The 25,713-nt window shown below is 45.9% G+C and overlaps 1 protein-coding gene across 5 annotated transcripts in view; it reads right to left on the bottom strand.

Annotated features, from left to right (window-relative positions):
• Sulf1 (Extracellular sulfatase Sulf1) overlaps positions 1 to 25,713 on the bottom strand; it is a 122,877-nt gene that overhangs the window by 85,843 nt on the left and 11,321 nt on the right. Inside the window, exon 1 of one of the 5 annotated variants that reach the window (XM_033470133.2) lies at positions 13,146 to 13,389. The exons of the other annotated variants lie outside the window; for them this stretch is intronic. The gene's annotated coding sequence lies outside the window, so the exon portion shown is untranslated. Of the gene's footprint in view, positions 1 to 13,145; positions 13,390 to 25,713 lie in introns of those variants that run through there. 5 annotated transcript variants of the gene reach the window in all.

Raw genomic sequence — 25,713 nt, 5'->3', positions numbered from 1 at the left:
CAATTAAAACTTCAACTGTACTGCCTTTGTTTATACTCATCGCCCTAGAAAAAAAAAATGCCTACACCATGCAACCCCTTTGTGCATTATCCTATGCAAAATTCATCGAGTATCAGTGAAACTCGTCTCACTTTCTCCCCCTTTTCAACGCAACTTTCACATCTTCCCCGGGAAAGTCTAACAATCTCAAACCAAAAGATCGTACAGGTGAAAAGAAGCTATAAGAAGATCTGCGGACTTTTTCTGCTCGAAAAAGAGCCCCGGACAAGTCGAGAGATTCGCGTGGCAGAAGGCGGGCGGGAAAAAGGAAGACGTGTAAGCGCGAGACGGTGGCCGGGAGCTATCGATATCACTTGGAAACGCGTCGCGGCATGCAGGATCAACGGTTGATCGGTCCGCGGCCGTAAAAACGGCGTGAAATGTGGAAATCCAATTAAGATTCCATGGCGCCACCCAGCACGACTCGGCCGGCGGTGCATTAATCAGGGAAACGCGTCGTGTATCGTTGCAGGCGTTCGCCTGTATAATAACAGCGCTCGCCGGTTCGCAACTTATAACGCATAAATAAGCTTTCCAGCGTTTACGACACCGAGCACGTTCCCCTCGCGACCATCCGTGGAGAATCGAACGACTTCGCGTCCGCAACGCGCGGAACATAAGCTCCGCCGCGTGTTCCTGTTCCTGGCCCGACGGTGTTTCTCTGTCCCGCCTCTCCCACGCGGCGTCGTGCGCCGACAAAAATCTGCTCGGCCGCCTCGGTTTCGCTCGCGATCGTCCCGGCCCGATCCCAGAACCATCCATTAGCCGGGCCGTTCATCGCGATAACGACCAGTCAGCCAGAAGAGTTCATCCCAATTAGAGCAAGTTCGCTTATTAGTCGGACGACGTCGCGACGCCGGGACCACGGGGATAATCCCCCTCTTCATCTGCGTTTCTTCACCGGACGGGGCTCACAGAATCTATGGACCCGTTCGTAAATCATAGTTCCGTGTCGATCGCAGCCGAGCCGATAAGATTGTTAGCGGACCGGCTTACGGCCAGATGAAACCCTCGGTCCAGCGCTTGGAGGACTCGGGTCTCCTATAGACCAGCACGATTTATAACAAATAACTTGTCCCCCTGTCGGTACATATTTTTATTATACTGTATGCTTGGATTGTGAAGTTTATTCGATTGTTCGCTATTAAAGGGTCTTCGTAATTGGACTAACTTTACAGTAAAAAAATGTGAAGCCGGTCGTCTTGACGCGCACGGTAAGTTTAGTGTTAAAATTCTCCAAGCTAGGATAATAGAGTCGTTTATTGTGAGCTGGCCAATCACTGTAACTTTGGTTTATTGTTTAACATAATTGAGAAGTGTTTGTAGAAACAATGCAAGTGCTAAAATTAAAACATTTCGCTTTTACTTCTTAAAATATTCGATATGCCAATAGAGATACGATAGTATACTATTTAGGTACAATATCTTTTTATAAATAGTTATAAAGAATGTTAATAATAACATATGTCTATAATAAATATATGTCTAGCATCGCTTTCCTAGAAAACAATGTAAGTACCAATGCATCACATAGAAGACAAGTAATGTGCTGCAAAAAAACTTAGGCTTGTAGAACATACCACATAAACTTCCGTTATTGGAGTATACTTCATAAACAAGTATTGAAAGAAAGCGAGACCTCCGAGCTATATTGGAATATATGAACAATAAATATCATGACTTTTACAATACTTCGCTTAAAATATTTTGAGATAAAAATTCTTATAATACCTCCTAATAAGAAACTAAAACATCATATTATATAAGAAATAAACAAAATAAAAGAATAAGCTTCACTACCTTACACGCATCTAACACTTCGTTCTTACATTCTATGTGAACAGTTGAAACACCCAAAACGCGTATTTTCAAAATCGTTCCAAGTAGTTAATAAAGTAATAACATCGAAGTGCTTCGACAATCGTGCGCACAGCGATTGTGTCGAGTTCGCGAACTTTGCCAGTGAACATTAGCCGAGCGTGATTTCTGGTCGCAAGAAAAGCGGGGCCCGCAGCCCGACGCAATTTCTCTAATAACGGATGGAAGTTTTGCCGGCGCAATCCGCGGGTAATTGACTGGAATCATTATCTCGCGATTAGTCTGTCCCTCGCAGCTCGCGATCCTGTGAAACGCGAAGGAACCCCGCTTCGCGAGAGCCACTTTCCCGTGGGAGAGCCAACCGGCTACCGGATCGCGTGGATGTTTCAATCGGCTGATTGTTCGCGTTACGTTTCTCTTTTTGTGTAATCGTTCTGTGGAGCATTTAATTCCTATTTTATCGGGCAGTTTCCAAGCTTTCTTTGATGCGTGAACGTGGCTTTGAACCACACAGTTCTAGGTGACACCGCCACAATTGTGATCCCTTCTTGAAACGGTGACATAAGTAATACGATAAAAAAACAGATAGAGCATGTGAAAGTGGATGTAAAAATTCTATCCATATTTTTGAACATTGCTCTTTATATATTCGCAAATACTGTTATGCAACAACAATCGGCTGTAAAAAGATGTTTATTCGAATACGGGTGTTTCTAAGCGAGAACATACTGTTCCATATTGTGTACTGCAGTTTTTTCATTATCCCGATTTGTACATCGAACACGGAAACGTGCTACGAAAACGGTGTTCCTTAATAGGTACATGCTTGCACTTCATTATTTTATTCGTATTATTTTTGTATTCGTGTTGAATAAATATTTCGAAGTTTCTTGCATTATCTACAAAGATCGATCTATCGAACAGTAATATAAATATTCAGCGATAATACTTTTAATAATCGGCACTTTCACGTCTTTTTATTCGTATTATTTTTTATTCACGTTGAATAAATATTTCGAAGTTTCTTGCATTGTCTACAAGGATCGATCTATCGAACAGTAATAAAAATATTCAACGATATTACTTTTAATAAATCGGCACTTTTACGTCCGCGTGACTTGACCGTTTCCAGCGAACGATGATCGGTTCGCCGATACGGAAACGATGCTCGACCGTGTAGTCTCAATGCTGTTCGCTTCCTGTTCGGACGGGAGCGGAATAAGCCAATTAGAATTATCGCCGCGGGGACAATAAACCGCGCGCTTGCTAGCTGTGAACCGAAAGAGTAATAACAGCCGATAAGCGGGCAAAGAAAGTTAAGTGCGATTTAATGTACTTCGCACGGGCAGAGACAGCGGACAAGTTGCCACCGCGCGAGCCTGCCATTGTTCCCAAGCTCGGATTTGCCTTACGCGGATTATCGTCCCCTTTATCTCGCACCCACGTGTCCTTTTCCCCTCCGCACGTTACGCCGCCCCCTCCCTCCCCCTTACCCCGTCACCGCGGCTAATTGCCGGAATGATTTCTCGCGCGTGTTTTCTCTCGCGGAAGCGCACCGTGCAACGCAAACACCGCGCGAACGATGGAAACACGGTTGCCACCGGTCGGCGTAAATCAAATCGAGGCTTTTATGGATCGTAACGAAAGCTGGTACACTGCGCTCGCCAAAGGGCAAACCCTGGAAAAGTGTATTTATGGCGTGCCAAGCGATCGGTATGCTTATGTCGCCGGTTCTTTGCTCGCTTTGGCCGAATGCTCGTTGATAAATTTAAGACAAGCAGTGCTATGAACTTACGCGCCGATTCTTAACAAGTACAAAAGGGACGGACGCGAAATTACTTTCTGCCATGTTTTGGCTAATCCGAGTCGCGATGGAGATATCTAATAGTAATCCGCTAACGCTTCGATTGCCAAAGCAACGATCTCAAAAATTTCATGAAGTTAGGCCCTTTGGAGTCTGATTTATTTTTCGTTAATTTGCGTTATATTTAAAGTCAAGTTTTACGCACATGTATAGATGCTAATAACACAAGAAACGTTGATTTTGTTAGTGTAGGTTATCCCTTTTAGACGCTAAGGGCTGGGACATATGTGTCCCATCGGTTACATGCAAACAAATATGTCATTTCTCCCAATAGGCGTACGAAATACAAAGGTGGGACACATATGTCCCGATAGACTTTAAAGGGTTAAAGTACTTGATTTAATCAAATTAGAGTTGGAAAGTTAAACTATGCGACACCAATTACTTCCTCAACATTCTTACGTTTCGCTAAGATATTGTTAGAATCGAGAAAGTTATAGTCATTGTAATTGTAAAGAAAACGGCAATGCAAGGGGTTGAAGTAAATATCGAACTGCTTGACACAAGTCTAGAAATTGCAGATCGATCGAGTTTCTCGATTTTGTGATTTCGCGGTGAAAATATTTCATCCCCGAGATAACTTTCGAACTCGCTATTTAAAGTGCAAGACATTTATGGCTCGAAGCCGGCTCCACGCTACTAGGCGTACATGTAACAAGCAACGTGAAACAAGAAGGACAAGTGTAGGTACGTGTACCACAATTAGCCGGCGTTGCTCGCTCTTTTCCGTCATTGTATTTAAATGGGCGATCGATGTGACGCACAATGTACATAAATACCTTATAACCTTTGCAAACAATGGCGCGACGAACCGGGACAGAGCGCGCTGTTATTACATATCGTCGACTATATTAAACGATTCCGAGAAGGTCGTTTTTTCTGGAACTCGATTCGGCAGTGTCATTTGTGTCAATACCGGCCAACTTCTACATAGCCGTATGTATGTGCGATATATAGCCATTGCGCTGTTGACAGAACCTTGGAGGGTCCGCTGCCCCAGGAGACACTGCAGTGGACCTTGCAAGCCTTCTCTCAAGAATAAGTCCACAAAAACTTTGTTTGCCTCGGATGGAATATTTTTTAAAAATATTACAAACTTCACTGTAGAGTAGTGAAATGATTACGAGGATCAAGACGTATTGCAGTAATGTCTCTCTAACTGACGCTCAGATTGCGTACAAAAATGGACAGTTTGGGAAGAGGAGATACGATTATTCGAGCCTTGTGCTTCGTTTTTATACTTACGAATTGCCAACAACTATACAAAGGAGCTGCAAGGCTCGAATAATCGTATCTCCTTTTCCAAGATTGCCCATTTTTGTGCGCAATCTGAGCGCCAGTTAAGGAGATATTACTGTATTCGATTCTTTTATTGCTACTGGTAAGCCCACTATTCTTTTATTTCGCTTATTTTCTAACAAAAATATTTAACACGTCTTATTCGATAAATATAAAGTTCATTATGCCCGAAGAGACACGGTAACTGATCATCTAGCATTAACTAGCTCCACTATTGTATCTAATGGCAACTTATCCTCTTTACCCAAATTATTTATGAAATCAAATAGTACATACGTCTTGATCCGAAATCACAGCAATTAAATCGTAAGAGGCCAGTCGCCCTCGCGTTTTCAATATCGATGTCGAAAGATGCTTTATAATTTTTTATTGTTTGGGGAAAAAAGGTTGTCGTGAACGGAGCCATGTGGCTCGGATCCAACGCCCAGTTTTTCCGGTCTCGGTCCTCCTTGATTAATTTCATCCCGGTTGGTAATCGTCGGGATTACGGGATGACCGTGCTAAGAGCTGGCAACGAGGGCGGATCGAGCGAGCACGCATCGGCATAACTTCGATTAAACGAGACGAATAAATCGTGGGATCGGTCGTGTGGGTGGCGGCACAAGCTGATGAGCCATTAAGAAACAAGACGGCGCGTGGAATCCGAAGTGAAATTACAGCCAATGAAACGACTAGCAATTAGTCGCGTACATTATGCAGAGCCCAGCGGGGTGCGGCGAGCGAGCCTGCTGGGTTCCAGGAATGATCGATCGGCCAGGTGAAAACGATTTTGTCGCTCTTCGCGGTGGCTCCCACCCCCGGTTTCTTGCTTGCTCGCGGTGCGACGAGATTAACTGGTTCTCGGTAATGATTTCTTTTGCCTGGCCGCCGCAGAATAAAGCCACTGAATTTTTATCGGGCAGATCGAGAGGGGGAGGGCTGTCTCCGTGGCAATGAAACGAGACGGCGGCGAATTTATTTAATCCCGCGATGCGTGCTCTCTCGGTTCACGGATTAACATAGTTATCCGCGCACGGTCGACCGGCTCCCTTCTAATTCCGAACTATCGGCGTAGTTGCTCCGTGATCGACTGGCTGCAAGTTTTCGTGAAACCTGTCTGCCTCCACGGGCAACGTTCACGATGAGAAACCATAAATCCACCCCCCGGGCCCAATGAACTCGCGTGATCGAGCACGGCCAGCTGTTGCTGAACCTGAACAGTATTCCCGCGGATCGAACACCGAAAATAGCGCGATACGTGCGGCGCAATAACTCATCGGCGCAGACTATTTAGACTCTCTTCCCTTTAATTAGGTGTTGATATACGTCGCTGGACGAGTGATTTATAAACTACGCGCACCAATTTAGATTCGTATCTCGAAATAAGCGCATCCCCGGCCACGACCCTGACGAGCCCGGAGAGCCGATCAACAGTTTTTTTTTTCTTTTTCGTAGACACGTTGCATCCACGCGACGCCATTAATAAACTATCGGAGAATGCCTCGGGATTTCCCGGGAGTTCAATGCATCCCTTTAGCCAGGCCATTAACAACGACATTTCCGGCCTAGACGATTCCATCTAGCAACGTCAGCCCCTGTCATAAAACAAGGCTATTTCGTCGGAGCACCCTTTCCCACAAATAAACACACGGTCGTACATAAAATCGAAGACAGCAAATCAACGTCTGTCCGTTGACAAACGATACCATTCAATCCAGCCACGTCAGGGGACTCGATATTACTCGACAGCAGCCGACCACTTGTTTGCCTATGACAATCCACTGTCCGACGTAGCCGTCTTCCTCATCGATTTGTCTGCCCCTTGTTCTCCGTGATTCCCGACCGCCGTGTGTATCTAGTTTTTACGATCTCTCGGTCGAGCCCCAAAGTGACTCATAGACGAAGCTAAGCGACCACGGGCCCGGCGAACCCCATTGTTAGCGGTTTTCCCCGTTATAGGCGGAACGAAATCAATTGACCGTGCTAGGCAACTATCCTCGCCGTTTAGCCGTTCGCGTCTAACAAACTTTACTGGCTCCAGCAGTTGACTTGACCCTAGCACTTTCATCGGGCTTAGGAGCCGCCCATCTTCTGTCTCGAGCCAAAGTGGTGCTTTGATTATCGCTGTTTCTGATATCCGGGCTCTCCGGTCCCCCCTACACGCGGATGGCTCGCAAGACAATCGGTGTACGCCAATTTACTTAAATATTGAGATAAATATAGATTTTATGAATTAGCTGTGAAATCATGAAAATGTCACTAATAAGGCAAAGCAGAATTTTGATTGGAAGACGACATACAAATGAACTTAACTAGAAGAGAAACAAAAATAAAAATGTTAGTGTTCTTTTTAGGGATAACAATTTCTTCTGAACAATTTTGTTCAGTTACTCCGTTGTCAATATAAGTCCTGTTATCTATTGTTTATTTATGAAGTAATCGATTATATTGATTTATCGACGGAAAGATGCTATGATAAAAACGTGTTCGAACTAAGCAACTTATTTTCATAAAAGTTCCAGAAAAGCTCCAGAAAAGTTCCAAAAATGTTCCAGAAAAGTTCCAGAAGTTCCTCATTTTCATAGAAGTTAAGTTAGGTGCATAAGTTAGGTACATTGATTGGCTCCTGAACCGTCCATGTAATTATCTGATTCCAAAGTGGTACATATATTTATTTCTGCGCAATCACTCATCCTTCCACACATCTAACCCTAATCTACTCGACACTAATCTATACTAATTTATTCTACCTAGCTTCTATTGCACGTTCCTCGTTTCTTTTCCCGCAGGCTCTTTCTATCTTTTTCTATATTTCTGAGTCATTGCACAATTTTCTCTTCCCTCTTACTCTGTAACGCTTGTAACAGGCGTTTCAACAAACCTCTATCTCATTTGCAAATCTTGCACCCTCTTCCCTCAACTGTCCAGGCACAGCGCCAGTGTTCGGCATCGATCGATGAAAACGATCGAAGGCTTTAAAGGCATTAATCATCGAAATTCGACAATTGGATTGATCAGTTGGTGAAAGTAATAGTCAATCGTGGCATAATCCGTGGTATATCTTTATCAGAAAAGTTCGAGAAAACCAATTTGCAGAGAAACTTAATTAGCAAATGATTGAATTTCGAGTGCAGAATTGCAGAGCAGCTTATGATTCCGAAGATGCGGCTGCTCTCGGTGTGGGTCCAGCCAATTGTTCTTAGTCCGGCAACTTTGTGTCTCGAAAAGAGGAGAATGTAGCGAGACCCGTGCCCTTCACCTGCGCCACGTTGCAAAAGGTCGCAATTACGGCGCCCTTGCGCGTCGGATAAATTATTCGCTGGCGGTGAAAAAAACACCGGTACAGACCGCTGAATCACGTCGCCGGCGCAAACGACAGGAGAAAAAAGACCGGTTGATCGACGTTGGCAAGTTCTGTCCGTCTCTCTCTGTTTCTCTTGCAGAACACCACGTGAGTCATGTAAACTGATGTGGACTGATGCAAACTGGTGTAGGGTCAGCCGGGGTCACGCAACGTCTTCAAACGTCCAAGTAGCCGGGCCCCGGTTGACGTGAGAATGGCGTGTAATTTTCAAATGAGCCATTGAAAATACATCTAAGCGCTCGGCGCCGTGAAAGCAGCGCCGTTTCCGACGCGATCCTTGCACTCTGACCATTTTTCTCCTCGTCACACGACATGATTGATTTTCACCGACGAGGAAGAAGGCTCTCGCCCCCTCCTCTGCTCTCTATCAATGCTTTTCAAGGACTTAACCTGCACGCACCGACCTTTTCTTGCTATTCACCAGCCCGTTACGACGCGGCTCTTTAACGCTGTTCTACACCTGACAGATCGACGAGATCCGGGATTTTTAGGCTCGTTGTTCGCCCAGGCTGGATCGTTTATCGGAAAAATTATTAGACGCAACGCTATTAGTTCAACGATAGATCGCTGCGCAGAATGTGTTAACAGATTTTTAAACGAAATAACATCCTTTGGTAACCGGACCAAACGACTTGCAGTTTTTGAAATGTTAGACCGACTAATTTGTTATGTAACGAGTAAAAAAGAAAATGCAAAAATTGCAATTCGTGGGGATGGTGACAAAATGATTTTTCAACTCTCTTTTATCCAACAACTTTTACAACGTAACTTTAAAAAGTGCGTCTTAAAAATGCTCACTTATACGCATGCAGAACATTTCGTCAGCTTTCAAGATGTACAGTATGAATGGTGAAACATTTGAATAAAATTCAAGGCATCCGATGAATCGTCATTCCATAGTGTTTCACAAGTCAAAATGAACAATTACATTTTCGAACAAAATGACAGAAACCGTTCCCCGTTCGACTACATTAAATGGAGGAATTCGTAAACGTTTCGCGCACGCGAAAATCCACCCCCACGCAAAGATACGAACCCTCGGTTCCCGAGAAGGAATTCACCCCCGCCTCGATCGTGATTGCGGGCCGATTGTCAGGCCGCAAGCTTGAAATTTTGCAATGAATACGTGGAAAGCAGGGATGGGCCGGGTCCGATTGAAACGAATCGGATGAAGAGGAACCGTTCGCGGGGCTCGGTTTATCGTTCGCAATCGCGACAGATATTGTCCCCTCCCCCCATCCCCACCCCAAGAGAGGCGGCTGGATTAGTCCCCTTTCACGATGCTCGAAAAGTCGTTTCATTTCCCTTCCCTGGCCAGCCGGCGCGCGACTGTATCGTCCGGCAGGATCGAGAGCCGATACCGACGATTGATAAATGGACAATCGATGCACCACCCCTCCCTCGATCGACGAGGAATACTACGGGGCAGAGCGTCATAAACAGCTGACCAGGTTTCGGTAACATATGGTCCTACAATATTCCCGGCGCGGTGTGCTTACCGGCGAGACACCGGACATTGCCTCTTCTCTGCGATTTTCCCCGCACGAAAACCCCACCGACCAGTTCCTGGTGGACAATAATGCGCGCGGACACTGAGAGGGATGAGGGAAATGAGGAGAGGAAGGGAAACGTGGAAAGAGGGGACGAAGGGGTGGTGTTAGAGATAGAGAAACGCGGAGTCCGGGGGAGAGAAATATAGGGGAATAGGGGTAGAACAAAATGAAGGGAGAAAAATGGAGATGTAGAGAGAAATAGAGTGAGTAGATATATGAAGGGAGGGAAAAATAGGGGAGGAGAAAAATCGGGGATAAAAAGTATAGAGAAGCAAAGACATATAACAAAAGAGTAACGGAGACAAGATGAGGGAGAAGAGTAGAACTAATGAAAAAATTATAGAAAAATAAAAATACGGTAAAAGAAAACTGAAAAAATTGGGGAGAAAGATGAAATAAACAGAGAAATATAGCAATGGAGGTCGGCGTCAAAGGAAGAGAAAATAAAGAAATAAGGGATGAGAAAATAGGGGAGAAAAGTAGAACTAAAGAGAAAAATATAGCAAACATGGAAAGACTGAAGAGGAAAGCGTAAAAACAGGGAAATATAACAAAGGAAAGCGGAGTCTATGGCAGAGAAAAATAGAGGAATAGGGGTGGAGAAATATGAACAAAAACAGTAGAAATAGACAGAGAAATACAGCGAAATGAATATACAGGAACAGGGAGGAGAACATTGAAATAAACAGAGAAGTATAACTGAGGAAAGCGGAGTTTAGGGGAGAGGAAAGTGCATAAAAAGGAAAGGTATAAAAAATATAAATGACCAAAAAGTACTATACAGTAAAATCGACAAAGAGAAAGAACCAGATGGAAGAAAAATACACGGAGAAAAAAGGCGCGGAGAGAGAGACATAAAAAGAGCGAAGGGGTGAGGAAGGGGAAAATTAGCTGGACCTTGGCCGAAAGAAAACAGAGATGAGGGTCTGGGTTAGGTCTACCGAGGAGGCGCGCTTTAAACCCGGTCTCCAGACCCACCTTTGTTGCCTGTAATTATGTTAATTCCCGGCAAACGGATCTCGCGCTCGTCCGATGTTTATCAAACACGGTTTAAATATTCCACGGCCGGGTACGAGGCTCGCCGGAACAAAACGACCGGTTTTAGAGTATAATGGCTGCTCACCGAACCCCGAAAAAATGTCTAACAATTGCGCGCACCGCGTTTGCGTTTGCGGTCCACGCACGGAACCTGTGTACAAGCTGCTCGTGCGAATTCTGTGCATGATCGAACCTTGTCTATCCCTAGGAAGATTATCCCCCCGGGGATGGGACACTCATTGGTTTTTGAATCGTCCGTTCCGCGAACGCGGTTCTTTAATATTTATAGCTGGTCTGAAAATATGGGGGATGATAAATGATTCCTTTTTAAATCTCTTAGACTGGTCTGTCGTAATAATAATATACCGAGCCCCGAGGCTACGCGTTTTACTATTCTGTTATGCAAACAGTACGGTTTCCAGCAACAGATGGTTCGACGAAGCCGACGATCATAACAATTTAACAGGAAAGTCCGTGCACTAAGCATGTGATGTATGGCTGAAAATGCGACCTTGGTAATCGACAACGTGCTCGACAAATAAATTTATGCACCCCGGAACGGACACCGAAGGGAACATCAGGGTCAAACAATCTGCAAAACTTCAGCGGCGTTCAATTATTTTCCGAACACTTACAATTCACGCCCAGTTTGATACAGGAATCTGGAAGCAACGTGTAGCTCTTGGTAATAGTTATCAGCATTTAATCTGCCATATTTTAATGTATCTTTTAAACAAATTAAGATGTCGAAATCCGGGTTGGGCAGCTGGATTCCTTATTAAAAGCACACAACTCTTAGCAATTTGAATCATTCTCCTAACTCTAATAATTTCCGAAATATTCAACGGAATATGGTTTCAACCCCCAAGTTTGCGATCTATTTTCAACCCTTAAATGCGAACGAAGACGGGTAAAAGATACGTATCGAATATTTCTGTAAAAACTAGCTTTACCGAAAGTTTTATTAAAACGGGCGTGTATCGCTTCGGTGTGTTCCCTTGCAAGAATATTCAGGAGGCACACCACCATTTTTAATATCTTGTAAGCGTTCGAGAATCGTCCCCGAAGAGGCAAAGATCGGAAAGAAAAGTAACGAACTTTCCGGCCGGCGGAAAGACAGTATTTCAGAGGAAAGCCAGCCCGAAGCGAGAAATGGAAGGAATCCTCGAGCGCAATAAGCGATAACTCTCGGCGGGACATAATTTCCAGGGGGTAGGTCGTCGCTCGGGCGTTATGCAAATCGAACGGCGATGACTTCGCGCGCTCCCCCGGCCGGTGTTTTCATCGCGGCGTGAATAGACTGATGCTTTAATAAATAGGGAACCGGCCGCGGTATGAATCGCGCATTTACACAGCCGCGGGAGGAGCGAACGCGTTTATGGACTCTCCCGTCGCTTTTCACGCCGCGGCGCGGCGCGGTCGCGCTTTCACCGCGATGCAATCAAAATTTCCCATTACGGAACCGGCGTTGATCTCCGGCTGGCCCGGTGTTCGCGATTCTAAATAGCCGATTTTAAATCCTCCCCGGCTACCTTGGCACAGAGAAATGACGAGATGGCAACCACCGAAATATTCGCCGCAGCCAGAGTTTTTCTAAAGCGAAAAACGATACCCCTTGGCGACGGCTCGAGCTGGTCAGGCTTAGGCGAACATATCGCGTTTCGATGTAAAGTTATACTGGCCGTATAGTTTCCCATTACATGTTCCCGCAGTTTCGGCGATCCCGGCCGGCCTCGAGCTTTCACGACTTTTAATAATTTCGTCGGTTCCCTTCGTTCGTTCGATCTTCTCGTTGAAAACGTTTTGTCCAATTCGGCTCTCTATAACCCCTCGGAGCTTACGCGCGGACTATGACGCCACAAAGACATCCGCGATGCCTGTGCCGACGTGTCTTGCGCACGTCGAAAAGGGGTGATGCTATAGAAAAACATTAATCATAGCAGGCTGAGGTTATCTTTCTACGCTGCTCCGTTTATGAGTAAATGGGTGTTGCAGATTCAGCTACATCGTTCAGCTTTTAAGCTGTTAACCATGAAAGGCGGGTTAACTTCTTCTTAAGCTATCCATAAATCTTTCACGTTACTGCGGCGAATTGCGCATACCGGCGGTAAGTGTTTGGACATAAGAAAGCACTCGGTTAACAGGCTAATAAGTAGAAACACGTCCAGTAACGAACGGACAACAAGCGTACCTCTAGCTATATTACAAGCAGCCTTCATTCTAGATCCTGCACAAAATTTTGTTCCAACCGGTTCGCCCCTTGTCGGACAGTTTTATTTATTCGATTGACAATAACGGCCAGCCAGCGCTACCTTCTTCCCCATTCGTCATCGTCGAACCACGACCCGCACAATCGAAAACTGACAGCGTCCCACCGGCACGGACACGGTCAATTTCACCCTCGACAATGGATCTTAATTGCAGATCCGTCCGTTTACCGAGCCGATCATCCGGCGAGCAATCAACCGGTACTGCTCGAGTTATCGTAACCTCCTTATCGTCCGGCGTTTATTTATCGTGTCGTCGCTGATACCGGCCGCGACCACGGACTCCGGCTTAATCTGGAGCGGCACACGTCGCAGAACCCGATAGACTCGCGTAAAATTAGCTTATCGCCGGTTCGGTTCACCGTTTCCACTGTGTGCACCACGGCTGAAACGCCGACGCTTCCGTCGTGCCAGAAATAAGCTTTACAACCTGGCCTGGATGTCCCGATAATTGCCGGGAGCCGGCGAGGATTGCTTTTACTTTGCTATTATTAATTGCCGCCGATGCGGCTTCGCCAGCTGCCGCCTTCCCTTCTCCACCTCCTCTGAGCGACGTGTTTTACATATTTTCCGTGTTTGGACTGTCTAGTCCCTTTCTCATCGCCAGATATCCCTCTCATCCTACCAGATAACAATTAAGCAGTTCGACATGAGCGCTAAAGCTCTGATTCGTCCCTCGCGTCGATTTAACTCGGTCTAATCTCGTCTGATCTTGCCTAATCGAAACACCATCAAGAACATTCAAAAACTTGTTTCAATGAATATAAAAAGTACTTCGCAGCAATAATGATTAAAAAACAGATAACGCATTGAGAAGTATTGTAAGTTAATATTAACTTATTATTAACGACTGATTGTAATTATTAATGACTAATTGTAAGTTAAAGTTATAAAATAGTAAATTTAAAGCAATCGGATTAATTGGCGACACTTTTTATAGATGCAATTGGCGTACTGCTGTGAAATTTTATAAGAATTAATAAATAAAAGATTTTGTGCTTTTATTTACACGATTAGCTGAAATTATGAACGAAAATTAATAATTAGAAAGAAATGCCACGTTGACATGAATAATGTATAGCGTCGCCGTATCGGCGGCATCCAGTTGCAAAAGGTTAAATATTTTATTACCGCGAAGATCAGGCGCATTGATGACCTTTCACGTATGTCGAGAACTATTTATCACAGATAATTTGTCATACAATAATAAGCCAGTTCAACCGCTTCTATCATAGTGGCTCATTTTTACTGATAACACCCTATACGGTCTCCCTATCTTATTAGTGTGTGTCCACGTTGTGTAAACATAAAAAGGTTAAAGAAGGCGCGGTATTGTGTCCATGACTTGTTAAGGGTAGACCTTCGTCGCGTAAAATATAATTCTAGGTTTCCAAAAAAATCTTTAAACGTCGTCCCCCGCATCGACTGAACAGTTGAAGGAGGTCAGTTTTCCACGAATGAGTTACAAAATCAATTATTCGTCGTTACGTCGGTTACGTAAATTTTGCAAACAGACAGATTAAGTCGCGGAGACGACGGATAAACGTTGAGGCAGCTCGACCAATATTAAACTTCAACGCCAACGCAAACCGTTACGTGCAAGGTGTTGCGCCGCCCAGTCTCCCTTTCATTCGGGGAAACTGTAGTCCATCGGCCGAACCTCAAAGTTGTCCAAACATTTTGCTACTCCATTATGCGAGTCATCCGCCGAAGAGGCCACAAATTTGTCCTCCCACCCCCGCGAGGCCGACAAACATTTGCTCGGGGTCTGGTCACTGTGGACTCGGGCGGACCAGTTGTTCAACGCCGTTTTAAAGCGAACATTTCGGATATCTCGGGCCCGATAAGAAAACCTTCAAAAGCGCCCCGATATCGTTGGGTCGTCGAACCCGCGCGAGGAGAACGGGACACCTCTAGACCGCTAGAAGAGCCCAAGCGTGTAGACGCGGACGTTATCGCGACATTACCTGGCTTATCAGCTTTATCGTGTCGATCGACGAGCCGCGGACGGGACACCCCGTAGATCGAACGTCGCCGGGAGAGATCGAAATGCCACCGGGCACGTTAACGATCGAAGATCGCCGCATGCTTCGATGGATTTCCAGCCGGCAAGATGGAGTTGTCGCCGATGTGGATTGGTCTCATTTGCGGGATCAATTTTGCCGTAAGCCGTTGCGCGGCCGCCGGATGAATAACAAATCCGCGCAATTCGATCGCGATACGGGGGCCGGGAAACTAATGAGCGATCGAGGGAAGCCTCGTCCGACTGCCTGCGCGGCTTAGATCTTAGAGCAAGCGTTCTTTGCGCTGAGATCGCTCTCAATTGCTCTAAGAAACAAGCAACTTCGAAGAAAGAAATTATAGATTTATAATTAAATTGGAATATTATCTGAGCGGGCGTGGTTTCGTTGCTCTTGATTATTATAATGAAGAATTCTCATTGTGGTCTTGGACTCTGCGTCCTCTAATAATCCAGCTCTGAACGCCTGCAAACGTCTAGGCTTGGCGTTCTTCTTCTTTTCACCGGAATAATTGGACTCCGCATCGAGCAGAACTTCGAATACTATCTTCTCGAAAACAGAGACAGATTCGAGCGACCTCGAGCTCCAATCCGCGGTATCGTAGTAATTAATATCCCTCGAACTTTATCGAAGCATTCAGTCATCCGGCAAGCTATTGCTGACGAGGCTCTCTCTCTCCGACGCTATCTCACGCTGTCGAGAGCTCGCGTCGCTCGAAAATCCACCGTTTTAATTACGCGCCGTCGACTGATTGGTATTCGTCGCCGTTAAAAAACGGTTGCCCGGCGAGAATTGCATAATTCAAGCTGTAATTGCGTGTAGCGTATCGTCCAGGTGTGTCGCGTTCGCTCCGTGGCGAATCGCGAAACGTGCGGCACGCGAGGATCGAGGAGCCCCGTTGCCGATCGACGCCGATCCTCCTGGCCGCGAATAGATCCTTTTTGCTTCGTCCGCTTCATCCGCGCGTTTCCGCGTCCGCGTGGCCATCGATCGCGGGGATAGCCCTGCTTTTTCCATTCCGCTTTTTGCCGTTCGCATTTCACCGTTCAGGCTTTCTGCCGCGCAAGCCACGTCCTTGCGGAAAAACTGTCGTTTTGCCAGCTACGTTGACAGCGCAAAAAGCTGAACGCGAACTTAATGTTCTTGTTTACGCGGCAAGAACGGTCATCCAGTTAGCTAGAGACCATTCAGCTGCTGATGTTCAGAATAAAAAAACACCGCTGATTATAGCTTCGTGTGGGGTCCAACGTTTAAAGTCTGTATTTCCTAGACACGTTACATTTGTCCATTTCCGGTCTCAAAAAATCATGCGGCATACCTTAAAGTGCCACACCAGCGATAGTTTCACGACGCATGATAAAAATGTTGGCCACAATTCCTAATTTCGTTAAATTTTCATGAAAATCGATGCTCTTATGGTTTGAAGGTTGCTAAATTTAAAATCGGAAATGTAAAATCCAAAATGGACAAAATTTTTCGATTTCGTGTCACAATTGAAATCTTATATTAAATTATGCGCAGACTGAGATGTTTTATGCGATCTAGAAATTGTTTCTATTAACTTCAAAATACTGGAACTACGTAAATATGTATCTCCTTTTTTAATTATCTTCGTGAGTCGAAGTATCCTTAAACAGTATCCTTGAATTCTTTAAACGTTTTTGATATCTTGCACATGATGCATGATTCATTTTTGTGATAAATGCATAAAATCCGCTGTCTAGCCACGAATCTTATTAGAACAGATATTCCGATAGCTATACGACAATGATTTGAGGCGTATCGAGAAGGGAAGCACAATCATCTTCATAACATATATTTTACTGGTAAAATGTCATACAAGTGATTTCTTTACGAATAAACGTCAACTTTTCACATCGAAGATGTTACCATCGTAAAGGTATGATGATCAACTATGACAGCCTATGTCTCGGTAACCATGCTCGACATTTCAACACTTCAAACGGCATTTAATGCTCTCTGAAATGCACACAATATAATGCACTGCAGCAATCGACTTTTTCGGAAAAGGTGCAACTGCGCGACGCAGAGTCGTGAAAGCCTCAAAACTGCTGAATCGATTGCGCAACAGATGCTGCCACTCCCGGTAACCGAGGACGCGATTATGCAAAAGGGTTTTTTCTCTTCTCGTGTGACCGTAGATAGGTGAATGTACGGCGTTCTGGAGCAGAGCGACTGGGAGCTGCTTCCTTCGTCCGATCGTGAAACGAAGAGGCGCCGAGGTATATGGTGGACGTAAAGGGTTTTACGATCGATCCCGACCGGTGGACACCTACGAACGATGGTTTTTCGCGGAAGCGCACCAACCGAAGAATAAATATATATATATACGCTCGACTCATTTACAACGCGCTGAATGTTAATACCACGGCGGCCAGCGATACGGGGGAACACTGTCGCTGGGCAATCGTCCAATTCTCGTGCCATGCACCGGCGACGGCGACCGTGAAGCTTAAAAGTGTTAAGGCTAATGCTCGCCGTGCTGTGGAGGACTCCGCGTCTGGGTTAGGTCATTAACATTCCCCTCGGGGCCCGGATTTCACCGATATTCGATGTGCCTCGGATGATCGGTCCATGAGTGCTCTGTTCGTTCGACTTGGTCGTTGCCTTCGATACGGGACGATCGCGAAGGGTGTCTGTAATCCTGAGCCAGTCGGTAGACCTGACTGACTGTACCGAGATTTTTTGGAAACGCTTATTCAACCCGCTACCATCGAACAGTGATTTTCTCCCCCGAAACTTGCGAAAATACAGCCGGTTTCCACCCAAGAGACTGCTTCAAAAGATGCCGCGCAACGAAAAATTTGAAATTACGCCGAGCTAAATACACGTATAAAAGAACCAATAAGAAAAATAGAAGCTTAAAATATTTTCATTACGAAAAGAGCGAACATTTTTATCGCCAGCAACGCTGTGGAAATACTTGCGGATCGGAAAGAGTTGAGACGTTAGAGATGATGAAGTACATAATGAGTGTTCTACAGCAAGATCGAGTATGTTCTTCCCCTGACATCATTTGCAGCCTTGCCTCCGGGCAACGTTGCGGCAATAGTTGCCCATGATCTTTGTTCACTGTTTGCTAATCGATCATCGATGGAAATTAGGATCTGTTCTAATGAATAACCATCATAAATTGTGTTTCAATATATGCGACGAATTAACGCAGGCGATCCTTTTCGAACGATCGCGTGAGACGATGCTGTCTTGTAAAAGAAGATTAACGTACGTCAGAAATCGCCCAACCGTTGTAACGAATCGATCCGTGCGAATTTTAGAACGTAGAAAAATAGCGAACGGAATCCCGGTGCCATTAATTGTTTCAATGCAGCAACCAAATTGACTGCGCTGTCTTCTATCAAAGATGGTGATAAAACGCAGCCCCCCGAAGACGAATCACATCGGCCCGCGTGGCCGGCGCATCAGTTAAGGGTTGAACGGTGAGATTCCCAAAGGCGATGTACGGACAGGTTTCTGTTAAACACGCGAGCAAACGAGAGGCTTATTTTTTATTCGCTATCATCCCTGTCCGCAGCGGGCATCGGTCGATTATCGCCAGAGACGGAGGGCGTTTTCCTCTTCGATACTTCTTTATCTGGTTTCCTGAATGGGCGTATTAGGGGACGATTACCTTCGCCGGTGGAGACGCGTCGGACAAAAGGAGATATCATTAGAGATATTATCGCGACACGGCCCGTAAAGCAATCTTAATCTTGCTGGGGGTGGCTGCACAAAAGCCGCGGTGAGTCACACGTTTGTATATCTAATGCATCTGTATCTAGCGAAGAGGGCCCAGCCCGACGAAGAAATATGCGACCGTGGCAGATGCGCTCGCCTCCTCTCTCTCTCTCTCTCTCTCTCTCTCTCTCTCTCGGTGCGTCGGAGTTACCGTTGAAACGCCATTACGCTCGATTAACTTATAAATCTGGCCGGGAACGAGCGTTTGCCCGGCCCACGCGACTCCATATATCTGAATACGCTTCGCTCTTCTAATCGTGGCCGCGTAAATGCTCGAGACGCGACACAATTTGTCTTCGAAAAGGTCGGCGGAGGGGGAGGGGGGGATGGCCCCTTCGGGCGTCCGTCGACAAGCGTCGTAAATCAGTCGACGGTGGAGGAAGTGAAAGTTTCGTTAAAACTTGCTTTATTACCATAATATATCTGGACGCCTGGAACGGCCCAGCCGTCAGTCTCATTCGAGACCGCAGCCACGTTTTAGTGGCATCGTTTCCGTGGCGATCACAGCTGCCACTCGGCCGAACCACCGGGACAATAAAGTGCCGCGCTAACTACGGGCTGGTGGATTTTGATGGCAGTCCACCAGACGGCTCGGTCCTGCGCGCAGAGAGGCGAGAGGATGGGCCGTATTGAATTTAAAGAGATTCCGGATAATGGCGAGCCGGGGTTCCGTCACCTGGAGGCTTTCTTCGTTTCAGATAACGGGAAGCCAATTTTTTCAAACTTTTATCTTCGGATAAGGTACAGGGTTCAATGCACACCGTGTGAATCGTGCGTCTGTTCGCGCACCTTATCGCTAAATAAATGCTTTGTCAGTTGCGACAGTCGCCTAGAGAGACACAAAAGACCGAAGACGGATTGGTTATTATTTGTTCTTAAATCACGTGAGGAATGTGGAAGAGACTAGACTATGGGATTTTTTCATATGCGATTTTAATAAGATTAGAATTAGAAGAAACCGTTGTTGGTCCATCAGAAAATTGTCTGTTTTAAATGTAAAATTGAAATGACGGATTGGTTATTATTTGTTCTTAAATCACGTGGGGATTACTAGATTACGGATTTTTTCATATGCGATTTTAATAAAATTAGAATTAGAAGAAACCGTTGTTGGTCCATCCGGAAATTGTCTGTTTTAAATGTAAAATTGAAATGACGGATTGGTTATTATTTGTTCTTAAATCACATGGGGATTACTAGATTACAGATTTTTTCATATGCGATTTTAATAAAATTAGAATTAGAAGAAACCGTTGTTGGTCCATCAGGAAATCGTCTGTTTTAAATGTAAAATTGAAATGACGCCAGTTCTTTTGTTAATTTATAGGTTTCTTTACATATTACAAATGTGCACATGCCATAAAAATGCATAAAAACCTACAGTTTACGCTAATTACTTAAAACTAGTTAACTCGTAATTCTAATAGCGAGCAAAAAATAGTCACGTTCAACTGTACTAGTCTGGCAATAAGTTATTAGAGAAAAGAATATATTTGTGATCCCTGGTTCCCACGATTGACGTACACAATCTTTGCTTTGCACAAAGATCAATCCTAGAACTGTTCTTCGACACGTCAGTTTTACGAACCTTGACCAAGTAAGCCATAATCGTGAGAGCGAACGAGTGTCCCGAAAAGGCACACGTTTTTCATGGAAGCGTAGCAAATGACTCACGCGGAATTTTTGGATAATGGGTCCCGTTGTGATAGAACCAGGCCTGGGTTAAGCACTTGGATCTCGTACGGCGAAGTTTCCGAAGCCCGGTGGCACGAATGTTGCAAAATGGTGGCGCGACGCGGTCTGAGAAAAATGAATTACAAGGCCAGTTACGAATTAGTCACGCGTGCGGAAGGCGCGTTGAATCGCTGCCGGTCCCTATTATTATTCCGCGTTGAAACGATCACCGTTGCAGCTCCGCGTATCCATTACTGTCCGGTCTGTAATGCGCGTGACAAATAAACAAGTGTCAACACGGGCCAGCCCAGATCTGTGTGAAAGGGAACGGTATTAAGCGGCCGGGAAAGAAAAGGTAACGCGAGGAGAGCGACTTATTGGCGTCAGCGGCCCGGAGACAATGGACCATAATTCACGGGCAGTGTCGCGAAAACGTGTGAAACCACGTGGACGAGCCCCGATGTGGGCCCCGGGCACGGTCCTGCATTGTTGTGGCTACGTAGCTGAACCCGTTCCAGCGTCGAACAATCCCTTAACAACGACCTAATCACGGAAGCAATCGTATGGCAGTCGATCGAAGAAGGATTCGTTTTGAGGAATCGTGTCCGATGTCTTCGATCTTTCGGGTGTCGGCGTGCGATTAGATATGCTACCTGGACAAGGGTGGTTACGCCAGTTGGCGGGTAGCCATGACATTTGACGCCCCTCGAAGAAAACATGGTCCAGAGGCTTTTGTCCGCGCGCAGGACCTTTGAATGTCTCGATGAAAATTCCATCCGGAGAACCGTTCCACTACCTGGGAAGATCGTCGTCGGGGACCCGAATAACTTAGGCAAATACTCATAATAGGGGGGGCGGGGCTCGATGAAAGGATGGCGACCAGTTCGCGAACCCTGGCTTGCCGGTACTAGGCAAGACCGGATCAAAGACCGCTATCGCTTTGCGAACCCTCTTAACCCCTATTCTGAAATCCGTTTTCTAGTTTATACTTTGAATCAACGAGTCCTGCTTGATCTGTAACTTCACGTTCTAAGGAATGTGGGTCCTCCGAAGGTTAGAGGATCCAACCCTCGTAGCAATTCCACAAGGGCTGCTTCAGAAGTGGTCCTCTCCAATTTCAATGAACTTCGTTCCAATGATAGACCTGTAACTGGAATACATTTCAAGTGGTTCTTTCGGATCCTAACATTTTTCAAAGGAGGACTGAACCTAAGAGATAATAGTGGAAGCCTGCTACATCGACGGTTGTCCTCCATGCATTTGTTCGTAAATTAATTTACGTACAGAATGATTATTCAATTATAAAAGAATTTGTACAATGTTCAGAAAATGTTGAGACTTTTAACGACGTCTTTATCAAACCCTTTTCGTACGAAAGGGTTCGGGTTGACACTTATCGCGCCCTCATTTTTCCAGCCGGATGCGCACGTCGTGTGTCAACCTGACATTATCGTAAAACATCGATATAATAAATGCCAAACCATTTATTTTACTAAATATTTTATTGAAAATAAAGGAAAACTCTGTGTTCTCTTCACATTTTTTTCATCGATGAAACGATGTGTCAAACTATCTTTTTTACGCTTATCGTCCTTTATACATCCACAATTCGTTCAAAATTCTTTCGAAGTATTAGATTTGAGCTGTTCATAGTTTCTAGATATTTTCCCGATAAGAAAAGAAGTGACGTGTCTTCTCCTACTCGTGAAGAACAATTTTTGAATTTGTCACGTTCAAAAACTAAGAGTCAAAGTCTAAGATCGATTTATCTAAAAATAGCAGAATATTATACTCTGAAACTTGGAAATAGTTAATAATTTATACCAGTAAGGGGAAAGGTTTAATCAGCCATGAACTGTAGATCAGGAGCAGACCCCGGCACTTTCGCCAACCACTTCGCCCGAGGCAACCCCCATTTAACGGCACCAGGTTCCATTTCGAGCAAGTCGCTTCTGTCATCGCATCACCGCCGTGGAAGTCGATAAGAAAACTGTGACCGTTTCCCAAGCGAAGAAAAACGAAGCAGATGCGCGACAGGCTCTAATGGTGACCACGGTGCGGGGTTCGCGTTCCCAGACGAAAAGCGCAGCCCGTTGCCCCCGTTCGGCCCGTAAAAGCCATTTAGATGTTCGCGGCGGCACTCGAGGGCCTCGGGTTGGAGGGCACAAAAAGCCGCGGGGGTGGGCTCGGTGGTTCTGGGTTAGGTTCTGGTGCCAAAATGAAGCGGCGGGCGCGACGTCGAGTGGCCCGGGCCCCGAGACTCCAGGTACTTAAGATTCTTCCGTCCGAAATGGCTGCGCGACGACGAGGCGCGAGACCGAAAGCTAACGACCCGCCTCAATTTGCGGGGAATTTTTCGGCTGAAAAACCGGCGAGACCGCGAGCACGGCCGTCGACGTCGCGCGGCAATGCGCCGCGGCGGGTCAACGATCGAGAATTACTTGAAATTACGAGCGCGATTATACGGGGCCGCAAGAAAAGAATCGTTTCCTCGAAGTTCCCGGCGAGAGACCGCTCCGCGAGAACTTGCCAAGATGAATCGCGGCCGGCCTGTCCGTTGCCAGGATAGCAGCGACTGATTAATTGCCATAGCGACGCGTTTCTAGCAATTTGATAACCGTGAATTATCGCGTCCACCGCAGTGATCGATGTCGCGATCTAAGCTTTCCAGGGGTGCACCCTGTTCACGCTACTGGAAGCGGCTACGTGGAACGCTTTATGTGCCTCCGTGTCGTCGCGCACCCGCTGCAATTTGCTCGTGACACGGCTCGTTGCGAATAGTTGAGACATCTACAAAAATTTCTGAACACCTAAAATCGGGGAGGATTTCTCTCGACGCGCGTCATTAGCCTGGCGCCAGAATAAAGATCTAAATTGTTCTCTTCTGCCACTCGTTTCCAGCTGTCAGACATAGATAATCTCGGAATGCCTGGCGCCCACTCGAGACAAGAGACTTCAACGACGACATACACGAGATAAACCGTAGATGGCAGAGGATCCACTTCGACAGCGGTCGCCGTGATTAACGATCGCGAAATAAACCCGTCAAAATCGAGAAGCAGCCGGTGTTCCAGGGCCCCTTCTTGCCTCCGTTCGGCGTGCAAAACGGTTCGGAAGAACAACGCTATTAAAAACCCATTAAACGTTCGACTTTGGTTAAACGACCGTTCAACTGTCTCGTTACGCGTGTTTTTCTGCTCGGAACGGGGCGCGGCTTCCTTCTCGCGTCGGACCGGTTGGAGCGCGATCGTTCGTCGCGATTTATATGCATCGGCGATTTATCGCGCCGCCTAATCATGTCGCGTTTCGTCTGTCGCGCGACACGCGAACCGTGATCGATGTTTCTGCCCGTTCGAACGTCGATATATCGCGCGCATCTGGGACGGGGCAGTGGAGTTGCGGCGGCGGCGAGATTGCCGTTTTGAAATATTCCAAGCTTCGCGGGACAGAAAATGCTAATCCGGGTCAGCTACGATTCCGCTTCCGGGATCGAGACGAGCAGATCTATCCGGGACCGTTGTGCCTAACCGGCTGAAAAGCTGATAACACCCGGGCAACGTTGCGAGTGTTGCAACGTCGACGGCCAGCAGAAAGAATCACGGCCGACGACCAAGCCGGACGGATATTCGGCGGACGCCCGAGCCACAATGGGTCACCATGGGCGGTCCGAGCCTAAGTTACGAGCATGGGAACCATCAAATGGAATCTAACACCTACCAGGCGCCGTAATACGGTTTTAACCCACCACCGTTGCGCCGCAAATCTGCATAAAATATCGAATTTCGAATCGAATCCGCCCGGACGGATTAGGGGGCGCGAATGGAAGGGCGCCGCCGCCAGGCTCCTAATCTTTAATTCGTGAACGATGCAGAGTAAAATTTAGACCGCCGAAAGAACATCGTTAGCGTAACGTGTCCAGTAAAGGCCGTAATTGTAGTCTAGAATTTACAGATGCTGTGAATTCTATCCAATTTTCCTCCAGCTTGTAAACAAAAAAGTGGACAATTTAGGAAGAAGTGATACGATTATTCGAGCCCCGCGGCTCAGTTTTATAGTTGACGATTGTCAACAATTATGAAAATTAAGTGCAAAGCTGGAATAATCGTATAATCTCCAATAATGTCCAAATTGTCCATTTCTGTTTACGAGCCGAAGGAAAATTAGGGAGAATTTACTGTATTTGGAAAAATTTCATCTTCAAGTCGATCCCAATAATTTCTTTAATTTGAAAACATTTCTTTGGCTAATTGTACGCGATCCAGTGTAGAATAAATACCATGCTATTAACGAAACAACAACTGATTAAAACCGTTTCTCACTGTATAATTAATAATAATATATTTCCTAGCTAAAATTTAATTTTCTGTTTTATACTCGCGACGAATAGAATACAGACAAAAAGAAACGGTCCACGAGTATCATGGTCACGATGAATCTTGCGAGGCAACTTTTTTAAACAAATCTCTACCGATTCAGAGATGTAAAATTTTGCGGTGGTGGCATATAATTTCCTTCCACCCTGTACATACAAGCGAACGAAAATTCATCGTCGCAATGAAACGTGTGCAGCATAAATAATGCGACATCGTTGACGACATGAAATTTACCTCCACCATCGGCTAACTTCGTTGCAACTTCCATTAACCTTTTTTGTTTATCAACTTCGCCGAGCTGAGAACAATATTTTTTAATCTCTTCGATTGCCGCGTACTCGCGCCCGTCATAAACGCATAAAATCGGCCGTCGAGTTATCGCGTTGGTTATCGCGTCTAAATTGGATTTACACGGGGTGCGGAGCTAAACGATCCCACCTCCCGAAGTTAAACGCCCGGACCCGACACTGCCAATGACCGTTCGCTGGATGTCGCGACGCGATAGACGACTGTCAACGATCCACGTCGCGCAACCGAAAGATTCCCCGAGCCGTTTACCAGCGCATAACTTCCTCGCGTACGTTAACGGCACGGACGGTTACCTTTATACCCTCGTTTCAGATAGAACGATTGGCCTGCTCCTGTGGTGAAGAGAGAGAAAGAGAGAG

Source organism: Megalopta genalis, chromosome 10, assembly GCF_051020955.1.
Source record: "Megalopta genalis isolate 19385.01 chromosome 10, iyMegGena1_principal, whole genome shotgun sequence".
In the NCBI taxonomy this organism is placed as follows: Eukaryota; Metazoa; Arthropoda; class Insecta; order Hymenoptera; family Halictidae; genus Megalopta; species Megalopta genalis.
Note: the sequence above shows the minus strand (reverse complement) of the source record. Positions and strands in the feature narration are given on the sequence as shown.